Here is a 26,649-nt window from a genome sequence, read left to right as displayed (position 1 = left end):
CAGACTACAGCTGAGGGTCCTGACTCTTAGAAGGAAAACTAACCAACAGAAAGGATATCCACACCAAAACCCCATCTGTATGTCACCATCATCAGAGACCAAAGGTAGATAAAACCACAAAGATGGGGAAAAAACAGAGCAGAAAAACTGAAAATTCTAAAAATCGGAGTGCCTCTCCACCTCCAAAGGAACGCAGCTCCTCACCAGCAATGGAACAAAGCTGGATGAAGAATGGCTTTGATGAGTTGAGAGAAGAAGGCTTCAGACAATCAAACTTCTCCGAGCTAAAGGAGGTTTGAACCCATCACAAAAAAGTTAAAAACCTTTAAAAAAGATTAGATGAATGGCTAACAAGAATAACCAATGTAGAGAAGTCCTTAAATGACCTGATGGAGCTGAAAACCATGGTATGAGAACCATGTGACAAATGCACAAGCTTCAGTAGCCAATTCGATCAAGTGGAAGAAAGGGTATCAATGACTGAAGATCAAATGAATGAAATGAAGCGAGAAGAGAACTTTAGAGAAAAAAGAATAAAAAGAAATGGACAAAGCCTCCAAGAAATATGGGACTATGTGAAAAGACGAAATCTATGTCTGACTGCTACACCTGAAAGTGACAGGGAGAATGGAACCAAGTTGGAAAACACTCTGCAGGATATTAACAAGGAGAACTTCCCCAACCAAGTAAGGCAGGCCAACATTCAAATTCAGGAAATACAGAGAATCCCACAAAGATACTCCTCAAGAAGAGCAACTCCAAGATGCATAATTGTCAGATTCACCAAAGTTGAAATGAAAAAAATAATTTTAAGGGCAGCCAGACAGAAAGGTCAGGTTACCCACGAAGGGAAGCCCATCAGACTAACAGCAGATCTCGCTGTAGAAATTCTACAAGGCAGAAGAGAGTGGGGACCAATATTCAACATTCTTAAAGAAAAGAATTTTCAACCCAGAATTTCATATCCAGCCAAACTAAGCTTCATAAGTGAAGAAGAAATAAAATACTTTATAGACAAGCAAATGCTGAGAGATTTTGTCACCAACAGGCCTGCACTACAAGAGCTCCTAAAGGAAGTACTAAACATAGAAACGAACGTCCGGTACAAGCCACTGCAAAAACATGACAAATTGTAAAGACCATCGATGCTAGGAAGAAACTGCATCAACTAATGAGCAAAATAATCAGCTAACATCATAATGACAGGATCAAATTCACACATAACAATATTAACCTTAAATGTAAATGGGCTAAATGCTCCAATTAAAAGACACAGACTGGCAAATTGGATAAAGAGTCAAGACCCATCAGTGTGCTGTATTCAGGAAACCCATCTCACGTGCAGAGACACACATAGGCTCACAAAAAAGGGATGGCAGGAAGATCTACAAAGCAAATGGAAAACAAAAAAAGGCAGGGGTTGCAATCCTAGTCTCTGATAAAACAGACTTTAAACCAACAAAGATCAAAAGAGACAAAGAAGGCCATTACATAATGGTAAAGGGATCAATTCAACAAGAAGAGCTAACTATCCTAAATATATATGCACCCAATACAGGAGCACCCAGATTCATAAAACAAGTCCTTAGAGACCTACAAAGAGACTTAGATTCCCACACAATAATAATGGGAGACTTTAACATCCCATTGTCAACCTTAGACAGATCAACGAGACAGAAAGTTAACAAGAATATCCAGGAATTGAACTCAGCTCTGCACCAAGCCGACCTAATAGACATCTACAGAACTCTCCACCACAAATCAACAGAATATACATTCTTCTCAGCACCACATTGCACTTATTCCAAAATTGACCACATAGCTGGATGTAAAGCACTCCTCAGCAAATGTAAAAGAACAGAAATTATAACAAACTGTTTCTCAGACCACGGTGCAATCAAACTAGAACTCAGGATTGAGAAACTCACTCAAAACTGCTCAACTACATGGAAACTGAACAACCTGCTCCTGAATGACTGACTACTGGGTACATAACGAAATGAAGGCAGAAATAAAGATGTTCTTTGAAACCAACGAGAACAAAGACACAATATACCAGAATCTCTGGGACACATTTAAAGCAGTCTGTAGAGGGAAATTTATAGCACTAAATGCCCACAAGAGAAAGCAGGAAAGATCTAAAATTGACACCCTAACATCACAATTAAAAGAACTAGAGAGGCAAAAGCAACCACATTCAAAAGCTAGCAGAAGGCAAGAAATAACTAAGATCAGAGCAGAACTGAAGGAAATAGAGACACAAAAAACCCTTCAAAACATCAATGAATCCAGGAGCCAGTTTTTTGAAAAGATCAACAAAATTGATAGACTGCTAGCAAGACTAATAAAGAAAGAAGAGAAGAATCAAATAGATGCAATAAAAAATGATAAAGGGGATATCACCACTGATCCCACAGAAATAAAAACTACCATCAGAGAATACTATAAACACCTCTACTCAATAAACTGGAAAATCTAGAAGAAATGGATAAATTCCTCGACACACACACCCTCCCAAGACTAAACCAGGAAGAAGTTGAATCTCTGAATAGACCAATAACAGGCTCTGAAATTGAGGCAATAACTAATAGCTTACCAAGCAAAAAAAGTCCAGGACCAGATAGATTCACAGCCGAATTCTACCAGAGGTACAAAGAAGAGCTGGTACCATTCCTTCTGAAACTATTCCAATCAATAGAAAAAGAGGGAATCCTCCCTAACTCATTTTATGAGGCCAGCATCATCCTGATACCAAAGCCTGGCAGAGACACAACAAAAAAAGAGAATTTCAGACCAACATCCCTGATGAACATCGACGCAAAAATCCTCAATAAAATACTGGCAAAACGAATCCAGCAGCACATCCAAAACTTGTCCACCACGATCAAGTGGGCTTCATCCCCAGGATGCAAGGCTGGTTCAACATATGCAAAACAATAAACGTAATCCAGCATATAAACAGAACCAAAGACAAAAACCACATGATTATCTCAATAGATGCAGAAAAGGCCTTTGACAAAATTCAACAACCCTTCATGCTAAAAACTCTCAATAAATTAGGTATTGATGGGATGTATCACAAAATAATAAGAGCTATTTATGACAAACCCACAGCCAATATCATACTGAATGGGCAAAAACTGGAAGCATTCCCTTTGAAAACTGGCACAACACAGGGATGCCCTCTCTCACCACACCTATTCAACATAGTGTTGGAAGTTCTGGCCAGGGCAATCAGGCAGGAGAAAGAAATAAAGGGTATTCAATTAGGAAAAGAGGAAGTCAAATTGTCCCTGTTTGCAGATGACATGATTGTATATTTAGAAAACCCCATCGTCTCAGCCCAAAATCTCCTTAAGCTGATAAGCAACTTCAGCAAAGTCTCAGGATACAAAATCAACCTGCAAAAATCACAAGCATTCTTATACAACAATAACAGACAAAGAGAGAGCCAAATCATGAGTGAACTCCCATTCACAATTGCTTCAAAGAGAATAAAATACCTAGGAATCCAACTTACAAGGGATGTGAAGGACCTCTTCAAGGAGAACTACAAACCACTGCTCAACGAAATAAAAGAGGATACAAAAAAAAGGAAGAACATTCCTTAGTCAGGGATAGGAAGAATCAATATTGTAAAAATGGCCATACTGCCCAAGGTAATTTAGAGATTCAATGCCATCCCCATCAAGCTACCAATGACTTTCTTCACAGAATTGGAAAAAACTACTTTAAAGTTCATATGGAACCAAAAAAGAGCCTGCATTGCCAAGTCAATCCTAAGCCAAAAGAACAAAGCTGGATGCATCATGCTACCTGACTTCAAACTATACTACAAGGCTACAGTAACCAAAACAGCATGGTAATGGTACCAAAACAGAGATATAGACCAACGGAACAGAACAGAGGCCTCAGAAATAATACCACACATCTACAACTATCTGATCTTTGACAAACCTGACAAAAACAAGAAATGGGGAAACAATTCCCTATTTAACAAATGGTGCTGGGAAAACTGGCTAGCCATATGGAGAAAGCTGAAACTGGATCCCTTCCTTACACCTTATATAAAAATTAATTCAAGATGGATTAAAGACTTAAATGTTAGACCTCAAACCATAAAAACCCTAGAAGAAAACCTAGGCATTACCATTCAGGACATAGGCATGGACAAGGACTTCATGTCTAAAACACCAAAAGCAATAGCAGCAAAAGCCAAAATTGACAAATGGGATCTAATTAAACTAAAGAGCTTCTGCACAGCAAAAGAAATTGCCATCAGAGTCAACAGGCAACCTAGAGAATGGGAGAAAATTTTTGCAATCTACTCATCTGACAAAGGGCTAATATCCAGAATCTACAAAGAACTCAAACAAATTTACAAGAAAAAAACAAACAACCCCATCAAAAAGTGGGTGAAGGACATGAACAGACACTTCTCAAAAGAAGACATTTATGCAGCCAAAAGACACATGAAAAAATACTCATCATCACTGGCCACCAGAGAAATGCATATCAAAACCACAGTGAGATACCATCTCACACCAGTTAGAATGGCAATAATTAAAAAGTCAGGAAACAACAGGTGCTGGAGAGGATGTGGAGAAATAGGAACACTTTTACACTGTTGGTGGGACTGTAAACTAGTTCAACCATTGTGGAAGTCAGTGTGGCGATTCCTCAGGGATCTAGAACTAGAAATACCATTTGACCCAGCCATCCCATTACTAGGTATATACCCAAAGGATTATAAGTCATGCTGCTATAAATACACATGCACACGTATGTTTATTGCAGCACTATTCACAATAGCAAACACTTGGAACTAACCTAAATGTCCAACAATGATAGACTGGATTAGGAAAATGTGGCACATATACACCATGGAATACTATGCAGCCATAAAAAATGATGAGTTCATGTCCTTTGTAGGGACATGGATGAAGCTGGAAACCATCATTCTCAGCAAACTATCACAAGGACAAAAAACCAGACACCACATGTTCTCACTCATAGGTGGGAATTGAACAATGAGAACACTTGGACACAGGATGGGCAACATCACACACCGGGACCTGTTGTGGGGGGGGGGGGGATGGGGGAGGGATAGCATTAGGAGATATACCTAATGTTAAATGACAAGTTAATGGGTGCAGCACACCAACATGGCACATGTATACATATGTAACAAACCTGCACGTTGTGCACATGTACTCTAGAACTTAAAGTATAATTTTAAAAAATATTTTAAAAAAACAAAAAACAAACAAACATAAAACACCAAATACTATATGTTCTTACTTATGTGTGGGAGCTAAACACTGGGCACATATGATCATAACATAGGAACAACAGACACTGTGGACTACTAGAGGGGAGAGGGAGACAGGGGGCATGGGTTCAAAGACTACCTATTGGGTACTATGCTCATCACCTGGGTGACAGAATCCATACCCCAAACCTCAATGTCATGCAATATCCCCACGTAACAAACCTACACATGTATGCCCTGTATCTAAAATAAAAGTTAAAATTAAAGAGAATTTATTATATTCTGTTGGTTAGCATAGGGGCCTCTGCTGAACATCCACAAGGGAGATATATATAAAATCTCCTGTGGGAAATGAGACATTTGGATAAAATCAGTTCTGCTCATACATATAGATAGAGATACAGATGAGCATAACTGATTTTTATCCAAATGTCACATCTCCCACAGGCTTATTTTATATGTCAATATGAGGCTTGCCAATGGCCCAGTCAAATGGCTAGGCCATTAACTATAGCCCCTGAGTCCAGGAGGTTAGTCTTCCATATGCCGTAACTGCAGCAATTCCTGTCAGAGATTGGAGGCAAAGGCTAACAGGGGTGTACATAGATAATACATCAATACCAATAATACATTCAGTAGTAGGGGCCATAACAATGGAGGTTCATAAGGTCCCAAGGGACCCATCGATACTTGGTCAAGGGTCCCAGTGGTTATTGTCTGAGATTCTAAACCAGAGAACATTCTCTATTTTCCCCTCATCTTAGTGCCAGAGATTGCAGGGACAACAGTCACTTGTGCACCAGAATTTAGAAGGTCTAAGAGGTTCCATTTTCCTCCTCCCCACTGAATTCTAGTCTTGGCATGGGGCCTCTGATCGCTCCTGAGGATTGAGATTTTTCAGGTTAATTTCTAATCTTGTTTATTTTCAAAAGTCAAGAGGTCTGGAGAAAAGCAAGCAGGGCTCTCAGGTCTCTTCATACAAGCCCGCAGGGAAAGGCAGAGAGACCACCCATGTCAGTTACAGGACCCACCTGTCAGGATTTGGCCACACATTTTGCAGGGGAGGGAGCTGGGTCAGGCAACAGGCCAGGAGGCAGACAGCTCCTTCTGTCTGATGATGTTACAAGGAAAGTCGGTTTAAGAGGAGCCCGGGCTCTCCTAGAAAGGGGTAGTGCCCAGAGGCTGTGGCTGCTGCTGCTGTGGCTAATGCTTGTACTGTGTTATCCTGGCAGCGACTGCTGTCAGGGCACTTTAAAGAGAGACAGTTTGTGGTAATGCATCCCATGTCATGTCACTCTCCTTTACAAACATTAGCAAGCTTACATGCAGAGGAGATCTAATTAAGTCTTTATGTTCTCTTCAGAACCACTGGGAAAAGCATTCATGAAGGGCTCTTTACCCTTATTTTTTCCTCTGAAATTTCAACAACTTGCTGCACTGTAGGGTGTTCATCAGTGCCAGGGACCTGCATAGAGTTACTTAGCTCATGGGAGCCCACTGACCTTCTCTCATCCCATTGGTAGAAAACCTTAAACAGTGGGGAACTAAGCCTAGTTCTGGGCTTAGTTTTTTCCAAACCCCATTTGTTATATCTCTAATCTGGACTACTGCGTGAGCATATCCACAGAGTTAGGGGCTAAAGAGAAGGACCAAAGCTCCCTTTTTGAACCAATAAACTTATATAAACAATCTGATAGCATCCTCTAAGAATGTCCCACAGTGTCCACTAGCACTTTTCAAGACCCACTGGCAAAACACCCCACAGAATCATCAAACTCTTGCAATCAATCCACTAACATCCCTCTCGAGTGCCTTTGGACTCCACTAGCACCTCCCAAAGTACCCCATGGGATTTTCATGTTTTATACTCCTCCAGAATGGCATTATGCTTAATCAGCTATCCTCATGGTGCCAGTTTGTCAGAATATCTGGTGAGCTGGAGAGAGCTGAGTCATCAGGTGGCAGACTAGCAGATTCAAAACAATGAGCCCAAACAGAAGTAACAATAAAGCTTTTTCTCACTTACTATGATCATGTAAGTAAGAGGCTAAAACCAGAGAAAGCATCAACTCCCCTCCTGTTTCATTTTCCCACATGAAAGAGCACCTTAGTCAAGGGTCAAGTGGATCAACACAGTTGTGGGGGTTATCTCACTATTGCATGAGTCCAGAACAAAAGGCTCCTGCAGCTTTATAAACCCAGGGGCAGGAGGAGGTGAGGAGGAATGGCTAGGAGTGGAAAAGTACTGAATATTGAGTCAGAGTGGGGAAAATGTGTTCAAGGTTCCCCAGTAAGGAGACCTCCAAATGCAAGCATCTGAAAGAGGAAAGCAGATGTGCATAAGAACATGGCCAGTCAGGGGGCTCTGAGTCCTTGATTGCAACTCCCTTCTGAGGCAGGAAAGTAAAGAAAAATAAAATTCAAAAGAGAAAAACAAACTTTCTATATTAGGCTGACTCATCCCAAAGGCAGTAACAGGCAAAGCCCGGACCCAGGCAGAGTCTCAATAACATTCTCAAAGAAGCTAAGGCTCAAAAGAATGTGCTCTGGAGACTCTCCCAGCACTCCCTCAACATAAGGATAAGAAAAAGTAAAGTTCCCCCTTGAAACCCACCCCTATCTGTGTGATTGTACCTGGCTCTGCAAGTTTTATGAGTTTATAGATTCCTGTTTTCTGTAACTAGTAACTTCAAGTATTCTGTTTTTATCTGAGAAGCACAGTGAAGGTTATAAGACATGCCTGAGCAGGCCTGGGCTGTGGCCGTCTGGGCACCATAGCAAAGGTTATGAGATAAGCCCGTGCAAGGCACTAGAGCAAAGCCTAGATAACAGCCATCTGGGCTGCATAGCAAAGGTCATATGTAATTCTGGGTTATGCACCTGTCACAGTTTAATTAACTGCCTTTGTTCCGCCTCTGTATCCTTGCTTTCATGCCACTGCCCTTTGCGCCACTGTAACTTTGTTTCAAGCTAGCCCACCCCTTTTTAGAAGCATGTATAAAAGTCAAGCGCTGTCTTTGTTCTAGGCCCAGTTTTTGGATGTTAATCCACTGGGTCTGAGTACACTCAATAAAATTCTTCTGTCTCACCTCACTGTCTCTCCAGTCCTCCTTCATTCCCGCAACACTTCAGAGACTGCAGTACACTGACTGTGCACCAAGTCCGGTGTAAAGAGGGGAGCTTTCCACTGTGAGACCTGTCATGTAAAAAAGCCTTTGCAATTGCCTATGGTCAGGCCTGAAAACATAAATATATACAGATTGGTTTTGGCTTTGAGTCAGACTCTTTAGTATGGTTTCCTAAGAAGTCAAATTTTTTATCTTATAGGTAATAGGAAACTAAAGATGGTTTTTAGGATGGAAAACGTCATGGGCTGCTTTGTGTCTGTTTTCTCAGACAAATGGAGCATTGGATGAAGCGGAGAAAAACAGTTAGGTGAAGAGAGAACTTTGCAATAATCCAAACAAATGTAATTCTGAACCATGATTATAGCAGGAGAATGAAGAGAAGTATTTAGGGAAACAACCCAGGGACAGATTTAATTAAAATTGTTAAACAACTGAATATGTAAGATAAAGGAGTTAAGGAATAATTAGCAATAGCAATTATTTTAGCTTAAGAGATAGGGCACTTGATATCTTTGGTGAAGGTGGGAAATACAAGAAAAAGAAGTTGAGGGAGAAATGTATGCTGGGGTGGAGGTAAGTCTAATGATTTCTAATTATTTTGACACCCAAAATATCCTGACATAAGACCTAGAGTTCACATGAGAGTTGGAAACCATAAATTGGTCTGGAAATCAGCAGATAGATGTTCACTCGTTATGCCAGTTATCCACATAACTGAGTAAAGAATAAATGCATATCATTCATTCTTAATACTTAGACAAATATGATTTATAGCATGAGTTTTATGAATAATTTTATAATTCCTCATTTTTGCTATCTTCATAACTTTAAATTGAATGACCACCTGAATATAAAAATGACTCTTGAAAAAATTATGAATCATTTTGATAGCATGTCTATAAAGTAATGAAACAGAAATAAGGAGCAGAAAGAACTGTTTAAATAATTTGCTGACATTCTAGATTATTTTTCCTGAATATATAACTTTACTTCCTAGAATTAGCCAACACTGAGCAACTAGAGATGACTTACTTGGGTGACCACATTCTGGGCTTAGGTAGCCTTCCTTAATTCCAAAGTTTTCTTTCCTTCTTTGCTCAAAATCATCAGTGTTTTCTTTTTTAACTGTTATAACATTTTAAGTCTTAAAAGTACCTATTCTAATTTGTTTAGTTTTCCTCTTTCTTTATTTTATTTTTTATTTTATTTTATTTGTTTGAGATGGAGTCTTGCTCTGTCACCCAGGCTGGAGTGCAGTGGTGCGATCTTGGCTCACTGCAAGCTCCATCTCCTGTGTTCAAGCGATTCTCCTGCCTCAGCCTGCTGAATAGCCAGGATTACAGGCACCCACCACCACACCCAGGTAATTTTTTGTATTTTTAGTAGAGACGAGGTTTCACCATGTTAGCCAGGATGGTCTCAATCTCCTGACCTCGTGATCTGCCCACCTCGGCCTCCCAAAGTGCTGGGATTACAGGCGTGAGCCAACACGCCCAGACTATTTTTCCTCTAAGTCATCAGTTATTCAATAAACTGTGCTTGCCTCTAGTGCCAGTGTTAATCTTGTCCACCTTTGAACTTACATATACTAGCACTTACCTTGTACTTAGTGCTATGAGCTACCTGAAGGTAGGGATCCTGCCTTATTTACTTTGTATTTCCATAAGCTAGGTCAATAAACATTTGTGAATAAATGAATAGAGGAACAACATACTGAAAATGCACCACAAGTTTTAGATCTTAACTTAAAAGTTGAATTATTTTGTTAAAATAAATTTCATTATTCTCCTCTTGCATTTGGCAATTTGTTCATGCTTCTGGAGGATAAAATCCAAAAATTAGTCCTTCATTCTAAAATTAAAATGGAGAAACAAGATATAGATTATATCTGAAAAGTAGTACCAAATAAAATAATAGATGCTTTGAAATATTGCTCTATTTTTTAAAAAATGGGTACAATGAAAAATATGGCATATATATATATATATATATAGGGCGGGGGGTGCTGCCCAGGCTAGAGTGCAGTGGCTGGATCTTGGCTCACTGTAACCTCCACCTCCCAAGTTCACGTGATTCTCCTGCCTCAGCCTAACAAACAGCTGGGATTACAGAAGTGCATCACCACTCCCAGCCAATTTTTGTATTTTTAGTAGAGACGGGGTTTCACCACATTGGTCAGGCTGGTCTCAAACTCTTGACCTCGTGATCTGCCCACCTCAGCCTCCCAAAGTGCTGGGATTACAGGCATGAGCCACTGCACCCGGCCAGCCATTATATTTTTAAGAGTGAATAAAGTTGAGATAAACTAAGAAAGTAAGGCAATATGTGTTAGACTGTTGCTTCCCATTTCTAAAATGAATTTCATTCTTATATTTCAGGCATTAAAACTGTAACAAACTTAAATTGATTCTGCTTGAACAAAGCAAAATGATATAAGTAGTTTCCCTACCAAGAGATGTTTAAATTTTTCTTTTACCTTCACATTCATTAATGCTCCTAGAAAATAGATTCTCAACTTTTGAGTATATCAATGTTTAATTTACCTTAGAAACTTATGTATACATATTTAAACAGCGAGGAAAAGAGAGAGTTCATGAGATTTGGATATGTGGCATTATAGGCTTAGCTTTACCATGGAAGAGAAAATGAAACTTTTCTTCCTACAGCATTTCATGGTAGTCAACCATAAAATAAAATTGACAGGTTGCCAACACTGTGAAAATCCTATACAAACACAGGTCATGGTATTCAGCCCCCTGTTATGTCTCTTGATACCAATCTTTCTGAGCATTCAATTGGTTTAAACTCTGTTTTGGAATATCAGCTTGGGTTGGCAGACACTTAGAACAGCCTGACATGGAAAGACAAAGCTTCATAAGACTACTCAGAAAGCAATGAGTCGCAAAGGGCTTATTATCGTGCAAAATACATAACTATCAACTTCTCACCAGAGGCCATTACCTGATATGATTTTTGAACAATTTTCCTGGGTGGATGAAGTAAATAAAAGACTTTGGGTAATACGTTCCAGATCAAAGTTTCTCATATAATAGTACAATCACCCTATTTATCATTTGGTATGCTAGTCATCCACTTTGGATATACTATGCCCAACATTCTTAGCCTACTACGAGAAACCGATTCTAAGCTCTGCCATGATGAATGACTCAGCCTCAACTTCCCAAGCTTTCCTTTCTTGGATGAGTGTCCCAAGCACCTTTGCTGCCAAATGGATTTCAAACAATCTATTAGGGGTTGCAGGTGAGGAAACCATTCATTTGAAAAAAGAATGAACAGTTAACCAATAATTTTACATCCTAATCTCTGTGAAAAGCAATTCTAAGAGAGAAAAAAAAAGTTTAAAATATCATCTCTGCCTTCTAGGAGCTTATAACCTAACAGAGAAGAAGCAAGAGATTAAAAAAACAAGTACTAAACTGTATGATACACAAGCAAGAGTTAAGCAAATGTGAGACTGATAATCAGTCTATTAGACAGATAATTCCCAGAGCAACAGGACTCCCTATAATTCCATTTCCTTTCCATTTTCCTATATTATGCAATATAATACGATGTTGGCTTTAGAGAACATCTGGTGGTTTCACATCCACTTATAGCTATTATTTCTTAAATCCAGAAATTTAAGTACTTTGGAACCAAAAAGACTTATGTTTGTTTAATTCCATTCTGACAGACTATGGTTTTATAATTTAATTTTTTTCTTTATAAGTTTTAATTTATAAATTTTGCATAAGAGGTAGTTTTTATTCAACAAATCCAAAAGCAATTTTTCACTAAGTCATAGGAAAAGTGTAAATGGCAAAGGTCTGCCTCAGCTACTATCTGTTGACAAGGTCTATTAGCTAATACCGAAAATTAATGACAAATATCATGTAATCTGTCAAAAGACAGAATGGATTCAAATTGGTTGAAGACACATTACATTCATTCTAAAATACTGAAAAGAAAATTCAGTTTATAAAGAGAAAATGCCTATCTGAACTTATAAATCCTGTTTCTAATACTTAAAAGGAAGTGTGAATCATATTTGATTTATAAGTATGTACATATAACCATTCACAGTTATATGTTTGTAAAAGAAGATAATAACATTGCTTCTAAGAACACTTCTTCAGTATGACACAAATATAATTACCTGATTACAAAAACTCAGGCCCATTACTTCGATTAAGAATTGATATTTGGCTGGGCGTGATGGTTCACGCCTGTAATCCCAGCACTTTGGGAGGCCAAAGTGGGGAGATCACCTGAGGTCAGGAGTTCAAGACCAGCCTGGCCAACATGGTGAAACCTCATCTCTATTAAAAATACAAAAAATTAGCTGGGCATGGTGGTGCACACCTGTAATCCCAGCTATGCATGAGGCTGAGGCAGGAATATCACTTGAACTCAGGAGGTGGAGGTTACAGTGAGCCGAGATCATGCCACTGCACTCCAGCCTGGGCAACAGAGTGAGAGTCTGTCTCAAAAAGAAAAAAATAAATAAAATACAAAATAAAAATAAAAGAAATGATATTTAATGGAGAAATTCTGAAATGCCAAGAGATGTCCCTGGAACTGAATTGAGTATAGCTAAAGGAACAGCTCTTCATGAATAAATTCAGCTAATAATTTTTTGTATTAATGCATGAATGTGTGTTTATGTAGGTGTGCGTATGCATACATAGATAGGTGTGTTTGGAAACTTTTAATTATTCTAAAATTCCAGTTATAATAATGTAACATTGGGATTTAGTTTTAAACAATGACAGATGTTCAAAGCTAATGGTTCTTTTTTAAAATGGTATGAAATTACAAAAGAAAAGAAATTTCTCACCATTATTACATTTACACGATAGATTCTATAATATCACAATTTCACTGACCTCATATAACAAAGATAAAAAAGGCATTTTTAAAAAGTTTAAATGTAGATACTGTTATAATTATCATTGTTGTATCGTTTGGATCCTATTATGTTGAGAGTTGCTAGAACTCCTACAAAAATACTTTTACTGTTTTCCAAGGGGAAGGAAGAAAGACTTCGGCAAAAATTTTAAGCATAGGAATATTTTGAGAAGATCACTAAGGTAAGGTCCTATATAATGTGGTTAGACAATCCGGTTTCAGCGGAGCCAGTGATCTGAAAGCAAAATACAACAAAATATTTCTAGAAAGTTAAAATTTCTCAAGAGTCATAGAAAACAATGGAAATTGGTATGGACTAGAACTTTTGAAGTCAAATTCTTGTTAACCAAGAACTCATGGAGAGAGAGATACATATTATATATTCCAAAACTAATATATATCTATATTAGTGTTGGAAGCTCAATAACAATTGGAAGCTGTTCTGAGTACAGGAGAAGACATAGTTCTGCTTCTTGCTACTTTCACGTCGTCTTTAAATTCTCTTAAAGAGAACTATGTATCTCAGCCACGACAGGCATGTTAAGAGATTTCTGCAGAAACAAAAGGACCTCTAACTGATGTGCCTCGAGTAAAGATAGCCTGATGAAATGAATTCACTGCTGGAGGGCAAGCAACTCATTCCATGACCGAGCCTTAGGACAGAGCTAAGAAATTATATATAGTTCATGCGTGCAGGAAACCAACATGGCACATGTATACATATGTAACAAAACTGCACGTTGTGCACATAAATACCCTAGAACTTAAAGTATAATTTAAAAAAAGAAATTATACTCTAAAATCTCAAGGAATCTCTCCTCAGCCTTCAAAGGAGGAGGGGATTTGGGAACTAAGTCAAAGGAGACCTAGAATATGTTAGTTTGTCTGGGACTCTCCAGTTTTAGCCCTGATATCCATGTGTCTCAGGAAACCCTTCTGTCCCAGGATGGCTGGTTATCCTATGGGAGTAGGAGCAAGTAAGTTACATAATTTAATTTTGTTCCCCTTAAGGCCCCTCAAATACAACTGAAGAGGTTTACTTGTGGAATAACTTTGAAAGAGGATGTAAATATCTGTGTGTGTGTGTGTGTGTGTGCATACATATATACATACACACATCACACACATACACAAGTTTTATATATGTACATATATACATACACATATACATAGAGAGAGAGAGAGAGAGCATGGACTATGAAATGATGTGAAAAAAACAGTAATAGCTGAATAACTATCACTAGAATTATCTGTACAGAAAGAGCTGTCTTATTATGAGAAAAAAAATGCTGCAATAATTTTGTTTTAGGGATTGATAGAAGGTAAGCCTTTCCGCATTCTGTAACATAACATTTTAGGGTCTAGCAGTCAGCTTCTAGCTTTAGATGAGGGAAAAATACTACACTTTATAGAGGAAAAAGAATTGGAAGTAGAATAGAAATGGCGAGGGGAACAGCCAGCCAGCTGAAAGTTGTAAAACTATATGATTTGACCCCATTAGATACGCACTCACCTACCTTCAGTAAAGTCAACAGAATTTTATCAATGTTTGGGGCGAATTTTTTTTTTTTTTTTTTTTTTTTTTTTGAGATGGAGTCTCACTCTGTCGCCTAGGCTAGAGTGCAGTCGAGTGATCTGGGCTCACTGCAAGCTCTGCCTCCCGGGTTCACACCATTCTCCTGCCTCAGCCTCCTGAGTAGCTGCGACTACAGGCGACTGCCACCACGCCCAGCTAATTTTTTGTAGTTTTAGTAGAGACAGGGTTTCACCGTGTTGGCCAGGATGGTCTCGATCTCCTGACCTCGTGATCTGCCCACCTCGGCCTCTCAAAGTGCTGGGATTACAGGCGTGAGCCACTGTGCCTGGCCTGGGGTGAATTTTATAACTGCAAAACTAAAGAAGGATCTGAGTGTGAAAATGAGCCAGACTTGTAGAAGTCAAGACCCAAAAGACAGAGAAGGCTAGGAAGGCAACATCTAGAGATTGGAGTGTGAACTTCCTCAGGTCAGTGAATTTGGGTTGCCTCAAGCAGGTTTCTGCTCAAAATGTGATCTCCTTAAAGAGATATCTCCCAATAACTCTATAAAACACCCACCACTTATTCTACTCAATCTCTATTCTCTTAGACCATTGTTATTCTTCAATGCACTTTCCCGCATGTGATATATTATGTGATGAAATTTAAGAGTTTAAAATATAATACCCTTTTCTTATTCTCCTTCGTTTAGATCAATTGAGAACTAAAACACAGGGAAGAGCCATATAATTTTATTTATTTATTTATTTGTTTATTTATTTGAGACAGAGTTTTGCTCTTGTAGCCCACACTGGAGTGCAACGGCACGATCTTGGCTCACTGCAACCTCTGTCTCCCAGGTTCAAGTGATTCTCCTGCCTCAGCCTCCCAAGTAGCTGGGATTACAGGCGCCTGCCCCCAAGCCTGGCTAATTTTTTGTATTTTTAGTAGAGACAAAGTTTCACCATGTTGGCCAGGCTGGTCTTCAACTCCTGACCTCAGGGGATCCACCTGCCTCGGCCTCCCAAACTGCTGGGATTACAGGCATGAGCAACCGCGCCTGGCCAAGACATATAATTTTTTTAATGTCGACTTTCTTTTTGCTGATTAAGCCAGTTATGGAATGTGGCTTTAGGGCTCCTACTCAAAGATCTTACTAACAGTCGCTACTCCTATAATCTTCTCCAAATCTACATATTGGGGGAGCAAATCTCCATTGTGGAGAGAGAGGCCAGGAGAGTTGTACCAGCTCAAGTTTATTCATGGAAATACAAGGCTAAGGGCAAGAAAGTTAGTACTTCCTGAAACATTACATATTTAATTATTTGTACGTTAACTGATGAATCCCTAGTGTCTAGAACAGGGTCTAGAATTTGTTAGGTATTCAGTAAATTTTACTTCAATTATTAACTACAAATATTTCAGTTAATTTCAACCAAGAGAAAGTGAGAACCTCAAATGACAGCAGGAATGTGTGAATTTGAGTTAAGGAAACACTCAGACACTGTGGCTGACATGAAGATGTGCCACCAGATCTTCCTTTGGGGAAGGACTTGCCCAGCTGCAGGGAATGTTGTCAACAAATAGCCTCCAACCATTGGTTCCTTCAACTCCTGCCTAAGCTGTAGAAACATATGTCACACTCTTCCTGGGCTGCCTTACATTCAATGAATGAGCAAAGTGGGAATCTAAAAACCTAGGAATTTTGAGCCAGTGCAGAACTCTAAGGGCAATAATTGCTCTGGAGTATGCCATAGGATTTGCTGAGTCTTTGTCAGGCCTGCCCCATGATCTGACATTTCTCTCCGGTCAAGCCTTTTTCTTCCTTCCTTTCATGGTGTTGATGCTTGGTGATCATTTTGCACACCTAACTCTGTTTCTGCATCTGTATCTGAAGATCCCAACCTGTGACATGAATGTCCAGCGGAGAATCAGGCATATGAGTATGGAGACTGAGGAGAGACATTTTAGTGCGAAGATACCAATTGGGGAACAATCACTTACAGACATGGACTGTGAAACCCTAAGAATTCATGATATCCTTCGGGGGAATAGAACTGAGGAAGAAAAGAATAGCAGTAAGAAATAGTAATAATCGAGAAAATACCAATATTTAAAAGATGGAAGGAGAATCATAATGTAGCAGAGTGACCTGGGAAGATAGGATGGAAAAAATCCACTGTATTTGGCAACTTAAATGACATTGAGTACCCAGAGGAGAGCAGTGAGGGGAGGGAGGTAGAATTCAGTGGTTGAATTATGAACTGAGTGAATAAGAAGCAGAGATTTTAAGGTTAACCCATAAACCAAAGAACTTTGGATGAAATAAGAGATGTTTGTTATGATGGGAAGAAATAGGTAACAACAGGTGTGTAGAGAGCAGAAGAAAAATAACAACAAAAGGCAGACATGTCAGGAAGCAGAGATAGCAGCAGAGATTAAAAACAGCAACAGCAAAGCAAGTGACAGTCACTGCCAAAAGCAATATGTAAGAGCAGAGCAGAATGCCAGCTGTGAGAATTCAGAAGAAAAAAATCACTTCTGCAGAGCAGGCACAATCAGTTACAACCTAAGAACTTCTTTAAGGAACATGCACTATTCCGTCAGAGGGAACATACCTGAGAAAGACTTAGAAATAGAAAAAAGAAATACCCAGAAACTATTGAAACCCATAATTATCAAGCTATGAAAACCTTCAATAGCCTACTTCCCCACTGGTGCAGACACTAACTCTAACAGAAAGGTGATATTTTGTGGGAAGCTCAAAGTGGAAAAGGTTGAATAGGCATTTGTTCCTTTTCTTTTTTTCCCATTTTTCATTGTATCTTCTGCCTACATAATTTGTTTTATTTGTGTTTAGTTATATTATACCCAGTTTAAAGTTTTGATGTTTGGAGACCATTTTGACTTACGATTTTAGGCTGATCAAGTCATGAGATTTAAATGTGTAAAACTTCAAAACGACCAGTTTCTTTAACCAGGTGGGAAATATTAGCCAGAGAAAGTTTTGTATACCACCAGATGTTATGGTTAATTTTAGTAGAGAATGAATAGTGGGAAGTGGGGAGGGACATACTTTAAATTCTTGAGGTGATTTGGTTTCATTAAAATTACCTCTTAAATCTATCCTTGCCTTTCTCTCAGCTTTGCTACTGCCTTAGTTTCAACTTTATTATTTATTATTTGTGGGGCTTTTTTCATTTTCAACCTCAACATCATTCAGAGTGAGCTCACCACCTCAATGATCAGACTCTAAGATCCAAATTTCACGTAAAATTTGAGAGTATAACTTTGTTACTTAACGTTCTTCAGCAAATGCCCATCGCCTTTAGCATAAAATCCAAATTGCACAGTATACAAGAACTTCATGCCACATCTCTAACCCTTCAACCTCCTCTCCCATTATTTCTAATAAATATCCTCCATACTGAACCATTGCTTATCTTAAATATCATTGTAACTAAAGCTTTGCATGGCAACATGTATAGTTTCTCACTAGAGCATTAGTCCTTTCTGGCAAGAAGTCTCTCTCACCCTCTCTCCCTCTCTCCTCTGTTTCTGTTTCTCTCTCAACTTAGTATACACAGTGTCTTGAAACATTCATAGAACATAAATAGTTTGTATAGTAATGAGTTAGTACATGGATACGTAAATAGATGACTGTTAGCAAGGTGGTGTGCAGGGTTCCATGATATATAGAATAATAAAAAGACAAGTTTTCTTGCTCTTTAAAAGCTTACTATTTTATACTATTTTAGGGATTTGTAAGAAATATACACAAATAATTATAAACAATGGAAAGTAATATATTGCAAAGGCATAGGTGTAGCTAAATTGTCACAAGCATGAAGAGAAAAGAGATACTACCTACTCTTTTCGTTGAGGGTAAGAGGGTAAGAAGACAAAAAATATTTGAGATAATATTCGAGTTAATCCTTGAGTGATAAATAGACTTTGGTGGTGCAGTGGTGGTTTTTTCTAGCACGCTCCTGTCCCTCCCTCCCTTCCTTTACCAGAGGAGTCTATTTGACAACAGTGAGTATTCTGATGGGTAACTGAATCACTGAATTTGTAAACAAGAGAAGTAGCAGATAAGGCAGGTTGGGTTCAGATTGTGGATTCCATGAAATGTTATGCTAAGGAATTTGAACACTTTTAGATAGGTGGTTAAAACAGCTTTATGCCTCATTCTGACAAACATGTCAGTTTCTTTGAAGGAATAAACGAAATGACATGGTAAAAAAATGTACAATTTCACACTAATCGATAGCCTAACATTTTATAATAAATATTTTGTCATTTGAAATTCATCTTTCTGCATGCATCTGACAGATAGGGGCTATTTCAGGTATCTCTTTCCCCACAGACTTTGCAGGAGCCTTTCTTCAGTGAAATTTGAAGGCTGCCAGAGGGTTCTACTGCAGTAAGATTTCTTTAACATACATTTTTATCCCAAATGCATTAACATCAAAAACACCATCCAGCTTTGTTTGGGACTTTTAAAAAATGTCTAAATGTTTGCGTTAGAAAGCACAAACATTTTTGCTTTCTTTCTGCCCTAATCCCACCATTACCTTTCCCCAGACTAGGGGAATTCAACTAGCTTCTTAAACAACACTGCCATCTCCCTGACTTAAATATAATCCTTTTCAGCATGCCAGCTACATGTCTTAGCTGAACTTGTAGTGATTAAAATTTAATGTGTATTCTGTCATTTTATTCATGTCTTCTTTCTCTTTAATCAGTCTGTTACATTTTGACGTTGAGTAGGTGAATAAGAAGCAGCTATATTAATATTTGCTAGCTCATCAAGCATTCTAAGTGGGAAGTGAATTCCAGCTTCCAAGTCTAGAAAGAAATACAAGAGGGGCTAACTTCTAGAAAGAATGGGAAAAAAGGTTTAAAAACTCATGTTCTGCTAACTCAAAAAAAGCTGGAATTTATATTTTCAGAAAACTCAAAATATATTAATAAAAAATATATTAATTAATTTATATATGCAAGAAACTGGCTAAGTACTTTAAATTAATCATCTTATTATTTAACAATCCTACTAATTCTACATGATGGATACTATTTTACAGACAAGCAATCGGGACTTAATGATTAAGTGATTTTTTTCCCCCAAGCATGACTATCCTCCATATTTGTATCTCCCTATTAATGGCGAGTCAAGTCTCCCAAAACGTATGGAAACCAATTTAGAATTTGCACGATACCTACTTTTTATCTCTCTTACCTTTCCATCCTTGACATTGAACCGAGCTGTAGAAGGCTACAAAATACATTATCTGAAAGGGGATGATTTTTCAACAGACACCATGCTGTCCACAAGGCAAAGCTACCAAAAACAATGTGTGTTGCCAACAGTGGTTTTAGTCATTACGTGGAATAAACCCTAAATAACATCAGTTTTCAAATAAGATTGGTGCTACTATATCCATCTGTTGAATTACATATGAAATCTTAAATCGCAAAATCATATATGATGTCACTTTTAAAATACAAGTAGACACAGTAAGAGGATCGTCAGCAGACAAAAAGAGTTCCCATCAGCCTTTAATATAACCACAGGAGGCTGAAAGGACCTGAAAGTCTGCAGCATCTAATACACTCTGAAGCTGGAAACTGACATCTCTTCTTGCCAGCGCTCACTTTCTTCAGCTCTATTTCCCCTACAGAGCACATTAGACAGATATGTGAGTCTCTGTACAGGAAAGAGCTAAACCAATTTCTGAAGTTTACACCATGTAATGGGTTTCTGGATTATGAACACTCAAGTCATCAAGATTTGAGTGATAAGATGCACTAAAGTTGATCTCAAAAAGGTAGAAAGCAGAATGATAGATAACGAGAGGCTGGGAAGAATGAGTGGGTGGGAGGGGAATGAAGAGGTACAAATTTGTCCCTTAACAGGTACAACTATACAGTTAGAAAAAAGGTATAAATGTTATTGTTTGACAGCAGAGTGACTATAATTAACAGCAATGAATTGTATATTTCAAAGTAGATGAGATAGTGAACTTGAATTATTCCCAACACTTTAAATACCCTGACTTGATAATTATATATACTGTGCACATAATAAAATATCACATTATCCCATTTATACGTAAAATATTATGTACCAAAAAATTTAATTTTAAAAAGCCAAAAAAATAAAGACATGGTAGATAATAATGCTAAAATGAATTATTAAAATAAGGTAAATCTAATGTTGATTTCTGTTCAATGATCCAAAGAATGTTCTTTATTAAACTCAACTAGGCATGTGGATGTTAGTTATAGGATGTAGATCTAGGTTGACAGAAAGCAAAGATATCTTTGTATTTGTCAGTTACTTGTCTGGAAACAGATACCACATATCCATGTATGAAGCTGAAAGTCCTGTAAACTAGTCCGTAATTCAATAATGCCAAGAGATTTTCCATTATAAAAGGGGATTTTAGTCTCCAATAGTATTCTGGATTTTTTTAACTTTCACTTTTAAATGCAGAGATGTTAACAATTACAATTACACTCTTAAAAAGAAATAGGTGTAAATCAGACGCAGTTTAAGAGAAAAAAAACAATTCAGGCTCTAAGCAAGCTTTCAGATCACTTTTATTTCTAATTTAAGCTCATTGTTCTTTCTTAGACATACCATCATTCACATAGATTAGCTAGCTCTCTGATGAACCTGCAGCATCACCAAGTTCAATATCACCAAGTGTTAGAAGAATTCCTTGTGTGAAGTTTATCACTCAATGAAATATTTACATATTCAATTACCCATGTGATGGGTTTAATTAAACCCTGCAGAACAACTGTCTTATTTTTTACCTTTTCAGTAACACTGATGGAAGTTATTAAAATGTATTCCTTAGAAATGTCCTATAAAGACTCTGCATATATTCAAGTTAAAGTGGTCTTAATAATGTGACTTATTGGCTGTATACACACGTTTTAAAACTGTTTTCAAAACCACCAATATTAAAGTTAAGCAATTATATAGGCCTTCTTAATATAGTTCTATTCTGGATAAATTACATTTTCCCTGGTCTTAAAGAAAAATGTTTAACTAAATTAAATTCATTTATTAAAAATGAACAAAGCAAGACTATAATAACATTTCTCAATTTCTAATGCATCCATTGGGCTTATTTTCTTCTAATAGATGTTATCACTATAATAGAAAAGTATATCACCAAATATTCTATTTTATCTTGTTTGTTTTTTTAAAAAAATCACTAAATGTACAAGGCAGTTAAAATCATAAATCTCTGATGGATATCTAAAAGCAGCTTTATAAAGCTTCCGATAAGTAACTTTATAACATCTTGTACATGGTTTGAAACATTCCTCTTTCTACTGAGAAGAAACTAAGAAAAGCAGGAGCCATAATGGATGGCTGAAGATCTGGAGACTACAAAGCTTGAATTGTTTTTGCTGACACAATTTTGAAACTCTGTACCTCAATTTCTTTTTTAGAAAGTAGAACTATGGTCATTCTAAAACTAATATTCTGTTAAAACTGAGGCAAAAGCATCTATAAGTGAGTCTTTCTAAACATACTTTCATTTACTAGAGCCAAAGACCTTTTGGCAGATTTTTTTTATTGATGCCTCTATCTACGGCTTTATGATTAAATTCTTGAGGTCCCTGCCTCTGGATTATGTCATAGAGGAATTATGGGGACTCCTTGTGGTACTTTCAGTAACTTAACACATGGAAATCATTCAAGAGATATCTGGGCTACAAAGCTGTACACTCCGAGACTCTTGAGTGCGGTGTCTTTCATCACTGAATTCCAGTGCCTGCTTTCCTAATAAACGGTTCTTCTGTTGTTGTTATCATTGTTATTGTTATATAAAGTAATAACCATTAAGTACCTTTTGCGTGTCAAACACTAAAGAAGTTGTTTGTACCTTTGTTTTAATCACAGGACCTTGCCAATCCTACACTGCAAAGTAGGCATTATTATCTCCACTTCACGAATGTTGAAACCAAACTTCAAAGAGGATAAATAAGTTGCCCAAATCACACAGTGTCTAGGCAGCATAACACAAGTCACCCTCGCTCCATAGCCTGCCCTTCCAATGCATTTCATGGGATTGGCATAAATTCTACATAGTAGTGCTCTGATGTAGATCGAACAAAAAGATTTTCTTTGTCATTATTAAATACATAAAAAAGAAATAAGTCAAGTGATCACCAATAAACCCTAAAGCACACCCCTGGTGAATCAACGCCTCAACTGGTACTAGCCATAGTTAATGTCAAAATAGCATAGTACTTGAAATCATGCCCTGGTGTTCTAGCAGAACGAAAAAAATCATGGGACGAAATAATAATACACTTAAGTAAGGACAAGATCTATAGCTATGGGTTGGAGGGAAGAGTCGATAGCCTTAGTAAATTAATTACTCTTTGAAATCCAGCACTACTGCTTTTGAGCCAAAGTTGAGTACAAAATGGATTTCCGCTCATCTCCCAATCTGTTAAGAGTCACTGTCACCCTACAAAAAGCCACACACCACTCACTTCCCACATTTGTTTTCAAACAGGCACCGTTCAATTGATGATCTGTCAGCAACATTGAACTTATTCTGACAAGATCTGTGAGTTTTATAAGAGCAGTCAGGGATTTGTTTATTTTTCTAAGGAGACCAGCTTCAACTCTGCTGATAATGTGTTTTCTTTTGAAAATGAGCAGACACGCTTCTGGAATCATCCCAGAATCCACACCAACTGACAGCTCCAGCTTATAAGATCCACAGCTCCCACCTTTAGCAGGTTTAACTTTATGTACATCTTAGGCAAGTAGCAAACAACTACAGAAAGGGAGAAGAGAATGGAAGACAAAACGATGACTGAAAAAGGACTTCATAAAAACATGGAAAATGCTACTCATTGAATGAGGATTGGAGGCAATATTTTTTCCAGCTTTATTGAGGTTTAATTAAAACGTTAACAATTCTATATATTTAAAGTGTACACCGTAATGTTTTAATTAGACCTCGTGAAATGATTCTCACCATCAAGCTAATTAAAATATCCATCACGTCACAGAGTTACCGTGTGTGTGTTTATAAAGAGAACACTTAAGATCTACTTTCTTAGCAAATTTCAAGTATACAATACAAACTGTCCTTTGCTTACAATGGTTCAGCTTGTGATTTTTAGACCCTACAATGGTGCAAAACTAATACACATTCAGTAGAAATAGTCTTTCAGCATTCAATAAATTACATGAGATATTCAACACTTATTATAAAATAGGCTTCGTGGCAGATACTTTTGCCAAATATAGACTAATATCAGTGTTCCAAGCATGTTTAAGCAGGCTGGACTAAGCTATGATGTTTGGTAGGTTAGGTGTATTAAACGCATTTTCAATTTACGATTTTTCAACTTGCAATGGGTATATTGGTCAAGGAGGGCCTGTTGTAAGTTGAGGAGCATTTGTACATTGTTATAACCATAATTATCATGCTGTACATTAGATCTCTAGAACTTATTAATCTTATAACTAAAAGTTTGCACACTTTCACCAATGTATCCAATTTTCTCAACCCTGTCCCTAGCTCCTGAGAATCACAATTCTGCTCTAAATACAACTTATTTTAGATTCCACAAATAAGTGATATGCAATATTGATCTTTCTGTTTCTGGCTTATTTCACTTGGCATAATGTCTTCTGAATTCATTCACATTTTTGCAAATGGCAGGATTTCCTTCTTTTTAAAGCTTGAATAATATTCCATTGTATACATACACCACATTTTCTTTATCCACTCATCTGCTGATGGACACATAGCTTTGCTAATGTAAGTAATGCTGCAATAAACATGGGTGTACAAATATGTCTTATATATATGCCCAAAAATGGGATTGCTGAAGCATGTGGTAGTTCTATTTTCAATGTTTTGAGGAACCTCCATACCGCTTTCCATAATGACTACACCAATTTACATTCCCACCCACAGTATACAAGGGTTCCCTTTTCTCCACATCCTCAGCAACATTTGTTATCTCGTAACTTTTTGATAATAGCCATTCTAACACGTGTGAAGTGGTATCTCATTGAGGTTTTCATTTGCCTTTATCTGATGATTAGAGATGTTGGGCACCTCTTCATATATCTATTGGCCATTTGTATATCTTCTTTGGGAAAATGTCGAATTGAGGTCTTTTGCCCATTTTTTAATTGAGTCATCTGTTTTCCTCTTTAACATATTTATTTTGAATTCTTTTTCAGGTAATTATTTTGTCCATTTCTTTGAGATCAGTTACTGATATATTTTTGTGTTCTTTTTATAGTATCATGTTTCCTTGCTATTTCTTGTTTCTAGTGGTCTCATGTTGATGTCTGTACATTTGAAGGCGCAGTTAACTCTTTCAGCCTTTTGAGATGGACTTCAGTGGGGAGAGAATTTCAGCTGCAGGTGGATTTAAGGGTGCCAGTTGGGTGGGGTAAAATGTCTCCCATTCAGGGTAGAAGCAGCAGTATAGTCTCTGTGCAGCTCTGTTAGCTGAGGTCGATGTTGGAAAATACTGCAGAGGTCTTTGGTGGCCAAGGTTATGGGTATCTGCAGTGGCAGTGACAGCTACACTATTGAGGTCTTTGGTTGCTAAGGCTGCTGGGTCCCTCTATTCTCCTCCTCCTCTATCCAGGGAAGTTCTACCTGAGAAGATCCCTCTTGACACCTGGTCATGCACTGGCATGGATGCAGTCATGGTAGCACTAAAACTGAGGCTCACAGCAGTGGTATAGGCACTCAGAGCAGCACTGGAGCCAGTTTCCTGGGCTCAGGGTCATGCAGGAACTATCACATTTCATGGAACCTGGGGCATGGGCACATTTGCTGTGGTTGTAGTACCAGTAACTGAGGCATGGGCATTATGCAGATACCCATGGGGCCAGGATCTGGATCCCTATGGCATGCTATGGTTACTCTGGCTCTGGTGAAGTGGGATACAGCAGAAGCATGAGTCCAAAAATGATAGCAGTGACAGGCATCCTAGAGTCAGACATAGCAGCAATGCACCCACAGAGATGGTGTCACAGCTGCAGATCAGGCTCTGATGAGGGAGGCACAGAACAATGGCACCATGACTAATGTTCCAGGGGGTCGGTGCAGTGCAGCAAAAATACAGTCCCAGTGATGGTAGGTCATAGCTGCGACTCAGGCCCCAGGGGTGAGTGCACAACACAGCAGCAGCTCTGGTCCCATACACAGTGAAGCACAGTGGTGTCTTGATATCAGAGGCTTGGGCACAGCAGCAACTCAGGCCCCTGAGAGCAAGGCTCAGCATAGCCACAGCTCCAGCCTTGGAAGGAGATGCAGCAGCAGCTCCTTTGGGGTAAGCACTGTAGTGTGGACTCCAGACAGCTCTGGCATCTGGGCTCAGCATCAACAAAGACTACAAATGTCCTCAGTAAGGAGGACTGCAAGTGTTCCCAGGGATGACAAGAATTGCTGAGGTCCTCTTGATGTCCTTTGCCTCTCAAGGGAAATGCCTTTGAGGGGTCCCTCTTGGCACCAAACTGCTACAGACTGAGGGATGGAGTGACACTGGCTAAAAAAATGCTTTCTAAGTTTTTCATGCAAGCATCTTCAGTTTTTGTGTTCCACAGAGTTTCTTCCACTTCTTCTTTGCAGTCTGAGCTATTTTTTTTTTTTTGTCAGTATGTAGTTTTTATTCTTTTTTTTGTTGTGGACGAGATGAGTGTTGGGCCTCCTAGTTCACCATCTTGCTGACATCACTCTCCTACAGACAATATTCTATTGAAAGAAATAAGTAGAAAGGGAACTCTTTTAAGATATGACTGTGTGGCCAGG

The sequence above is a fragment of the Pan paniscus genome, chromosome 3, assembly GCF_029289425.2.
Source record: "Pan paniscus chromosome 3, NHGRI_mPanPan1-v2.0_pri, whole genome shotgun sequence".
Classification (NCBI taxonomy): domain Eukaryota; kingdom Metazoa; phylum Chordata; class Mammalia; order Primates; family Hominidae; genus Pan; species Pan paniscus.
Note: the sequence above shows the minus strand (reverse complement) of the source record.